Source organism: Limulus polyphemus, unplaced genomic scaffold (genome assembly GCF_000517525.1).
Source record: "Limulus polyphemus unplaced genomic scaffold, Limulus_polyphemus-2.1.2 Scaffold5441, whole genome shotgun sequence".
Classification (NCBI taxonomy): Eukaryota; Metazoa; Arthropoda; class Merostomata; order Xiphosura; family Limulidae; genus Limulus; species Limulus polyphemus.
The window spans coordinates 1294-5918 of record NW_013671051.1 but is presented as its reverse complement, the minus strand read 5'-3'; the positions used below and the strand labels follow the sequence as shown (position 1 = coordinate 5918).

The following is a 4625-nucleotide window of genomic DNA, read 5'->3' as shown; positions in this document are numbered from 1 at the left end:
TCTTGTCCAGCACTAACATCTCAGAAACCGGATGTAAGGAAGTCTATGGGGCCCCCTTTTTAAGGAGAAGTCAGTATTATAATGTTCCTTTAGTTGATGTGACTGTAGTCAAACTAAAAACATCACTGTATGAAAATACTTGAACAACGTCGTTTCTATTTCTTGGAACCCAAGAATAACGTTCAACCTCTGGTTATTTCTATATTTAACCATCGATTTGTGTGTATTCTAAAGTATGCTCTGTCAATTAAATTATTAAATTATAATTCTGTCTAGTTGTTGATAAACTAGCTACGACAGCGTACATTATGAACTTTGGCATACTTTATTTATTTTTTCAACATCGCCTACAATACATATTACAAAATCTAGAACAATTATTCATACTGAAACCAGATGACTGTTTTGTTTTATTGACCAGCTTTTCAGTGACTGTACACAATTCACCATCATTAGGGCAATTTCAACAAAGGTCATTATTGAACTTTCTTCTTTTATTTTCAGGGTTTTTTCAAGCACTGTGTGCACTGACTTTTTTATTCCCAAATGGAATATCCAAGATTTGGTTGGGATGGCAGCATCTAGTTCTCTTGTCTGACCCAGAATCGATAGAGGTAAGATTAATACACTAATTTTTACCGACTTGAACATGTATTATTTTATTAGGACTTTAATTGTGTGTTCTCACGTACAAACCAGGGTTTGTAGAAGTAAGTTTTCTTTGCCAGGCAATCTTAAGTACCTAAAAGAACGGATTAGCTACGCACCCTAAGGTCCCCAAACTTACAACGCTAAAATCTAGGGTTCGATTCCATGCTGTGGACAGAGCGCCGATAGTCAATTGTATAGCTTTACACTAAAACAAACAAAACTAAACGTGCTCTAAGGTTAAAAGAACGATTTGAAATGTATCACACGATGACCAAAACATGAACAAAATGTATATGGTCAGTTTGATTAATCATATAAACCAAATAACTTTCAGGAAACTGACTTTATAAGTTCAATACTCACGCGCATGAAAAAAACTGATCACAGAGTCCTCTACAGGTCAAGAAAAAACGAATGTCTATGACTACTTGAGTTTGAAATGTCATTGCTTACATTAGTATTTAGTGGTTGTTCAAATCGATCTTAAAAAACCACAAGAATTAATTAATTGTTATTATAATAATACCCTAAATTATTCAGAAAACTGAGTTAGGACTGAACCCTAACTAGCATATTTCTGATATTTAAGATAACTGTATTGTCTAAAAAAATAAATTTTTTCTTTTAACTGTTTCTTTCAGGATCTGCTAATGAACACCAAAAACTTACGCAGATCTCATCATTATTATTTTTTAAGCAACTGGTCAGAAAGAGGAATATTAATGAGGTAAGAGATATATATATCGTGAAATACAAAGTTTTCTTTTTGGCTGGTTGATTGACATCATATGTGACATAGCCCGAAAAAATCTTATTCGGACATTTCATGGGTTTAGATAGGCAAAGGTTGCCGGGGGTCAAACGACCACCACAATTTTCTAGAAAGTCTAAAAAGTTTACTACCTTATGATTTGTAATAATCTTAAGTTATTTGTGAAGAGGAAAGGTCTACATTCTTTTGGAAAAAAGGACCCCCCCCCCTCTACGTCCGTGCATTTCTAACGAGTCCCCCGACGCTAAAACCCGGGAATCGATTCCCCGCGGTGGACACAGCAGATAGCTCAATGTGGCTTTGCTCTCAAACAAATAATCAATAAACAATTTTAACGTAAATCAGAGCTAACTTTTTCTCCTCTTACAGCTTCCACTAAGCAAGGTTAAACAATAAAATAAAATGTATTATTACACTTAAATTTCAAATGATGTGTCAACCGTTATAACACTCTGGGGACACTTGAGCGTAGACCTGTCAAAAACTATGTTTTATATTGTTGCAGTATATTTCCCAAAGCCTCTAGAATAATCGAGATGTCATAATTTACGTCAAATCTAAGGCCAGTACTTTACTGTTATATCTTACCAAAACTCCCTCTAGCAAACAATAAAAGTGTGTCAATTAAAATAACAAAACGCAGTTAATAACAGTAATTTAGTTTAGAATTATCAAAAGTATGTTACAACTCGATCGTCAATATGTCATAATCTAGTTTAGTTTAAAATTATCCTAAATAAGCTACTAAAATATATTAAGGTCGTAGGGTTTCGTCTAAAATTATCAAAAATAAGTTACTAAAATATATTAAGGTCGTAGGGTTTAGTCTAAAACTATGAAAAATAAGTTACTAAAATATATTAAGGTCGTAGGGTTTAGTTTCAAACTATGAAAAATAAGTTACTAAAATATATTAAGGTCGTATGGTTTAGTCTAAAATTATCAAAAATAAGCTACTAAAATATATTAAGGTCGTAGGGTTTAGTCTAAAACTATCAAAAATAAGTTACTAAAATATATTGTTCGTAGGGTTTAGTCTAAAACTATCAAAAATAAGTTACTAAAATACATTGTTTGTAGGGTTTAGTTTAAAATTATCAAAAATAAGTTACTAAAATACATTTTTCGTAGGGTTTAGTTTAAAATTATCAAAAATAGGTTACAAAATGATAGCCAAACTTATTTCATTTTTGGACAAACGGTGGATAGTTTCTCGAATTCTGGCTCAAAGTAAAAACTAAGGAATTTACTGTGAAATCTACAAATACGTAAAAAAATTATAAATGTTTTCTATGCTATGGAACGACAGAAAAAAATCAAATTAAGGAGTGATAAGTTAACAGATTTGTAAACTTTTCTCTGCTAATTTTGCAGCGTGTTATTTCATAAGGCGGATTATTTTGGATTGTCTGGTAAAACTAAATTCTAAACTACACACTCCTCTAAATTTGATGTTTCATTGGTCACAAGCCATCTTTAGAGAGAATTATGTAAAGCTTTGTTCATACGCTATGTATTGATGTTACGTTGTTAAAAAAAACATTAATTCTACGACAGTACTCGAACCCAACAGCTAGTGTTTGTGTGTATACTCTGTTATGTCTTTAGTGTTATCTTCAATAACAGTACTGGTTATAATGTTTAATATCTCTGATTTTATCATTCTATTTTATTATAGATAATGTTTTATATTGTTAGCTTAATATATGTATTTAGAACTAACCTAAATCCACTAAGCTGGCCGAATCTCGTGAGATATTATTGGGATTATGGCCGGAAGTATAGTTAACAACGAGGATACCCAATTGATGAAACAAGTCATTCTAATCTTTATAAGTAAGAAAAGTACATTTAAATAGCGATACTGGTTGATTTTTAGTTTCGCTATAAGTTTAATTTTGCTCTGATCAGAAGCTCATATTGATTATTGTATTAGATCAACTGATTAGCTGAACTTACTATAACAACCAGAATATCATGTTGGAAGTTGATTGGCTGGAATTTTTATAACAATCACGATAACATATTCGACACTTAATGGTTAGAATTTCTGTAACAATCAGAATATCATGTTTGAATCTGATTGACTGGATGGAGTTTCTATATCAACCACAATATCATACTTGAAATATACATTACATCTTTCTGTTATTATTTCATAGTGCAGCTTAAAATGTCTAATGTTGCACCTTTTGAATTATCATGTTGTTTTTTCTTCTAACATTAGTTTAAGATTAGTTGAAGAGTTAACTGTCAAAAGTAGTAAAAAAAAAGGTGAATACCAATGTAGCCCTATTTTTGAATCTTAATAGAATCTCCTAACAAAATAAATACCCTCTACAGCTTCTCGACAACACAAGAGGAAAACTTAAATAGATAACTAAATATTCTTTTTTTAAATTTTATAACGTTATTTATTCTTTATCAAAGCACTAACAGCGCATGGAGACAACGCAGAAAAATGTTGACGCCTGCCTTTCACTTTCGGATCCTGGAGAGCAGTATTGATATCTTCAATCAAGAGTCCAGGATATTAGTTGAAAAACTTCAGCAGAAGACAGGCGAAGAATATGTGGATATCACGAAACTGTTCTCTCTGTGTACTCTAGATATACTCACTAGTAAGTTTCTGTCACTCTCTGTGTACTCTATATATACTCACCCGTAAGTTTCTGTAAGCAAGTAATAATATAAGACGTAACAACATTGAAGCTGTTAACAAAACTAAGCAAGTAATAATATAAGACGTAACAACATTGAAGCTGTTAACAAAAATAAGCAAGTGATAACATAAGACGTAACAACATTGAAGCTGCTGGATGTTATTACTATCAGGCAGTAAGTGTTGAGGTGAATTTAAATAGTATATATATGTAAGTGAGGTCTTTTTTTGTATACGCGGGTTTAACGGGGAAATAGAACGCATGCAAACAGTAAAAAGACAACTAATAGAACAGATTATTTTTCTGAAGCATAAAAGTAGAGAGTTATTAAGAACAGGTGAAACATTCACTAAGGTAGGTTAGGATGCTTAAAATTCTTTGGTTTTAGTGAAACTGGGTTTGAGAATATAGGCTATGCAATTTCGTTTCGTAGCTAACTTGGGTAAAGTGAAGCCTTGAGAACGCAGGTATCATTTGCAAGAGTCGTAATATTTTTTGTTAATGGAAATTATTCTTGTTCAAATAAGGAATACATTTTA

At 31.8% G+C, this 4625-nt stretch overlaps 1 long non-coding RNA gene across 1 annotated transcript; it reads left to right on the top strand.

The window, feature by feature from the left end:
* The first annotated feature begins 504 nt into the window (after nucleotides 1-504).
* Nucleotides 505-4041, top strand: LOC111089174. Its single transcript, XR_002613489.1, has 3 exons — nucleotides 505-614; nucleotides 1293-1378; nucleotides 3854-4041. It is a non-coding gene; the product is annotated as an uncharacterized LOC111089174 (long non-coding RNA).
* The last annotated feature ends 584 nt before the right edge of the window (nucleotides 4042-4625 follow it).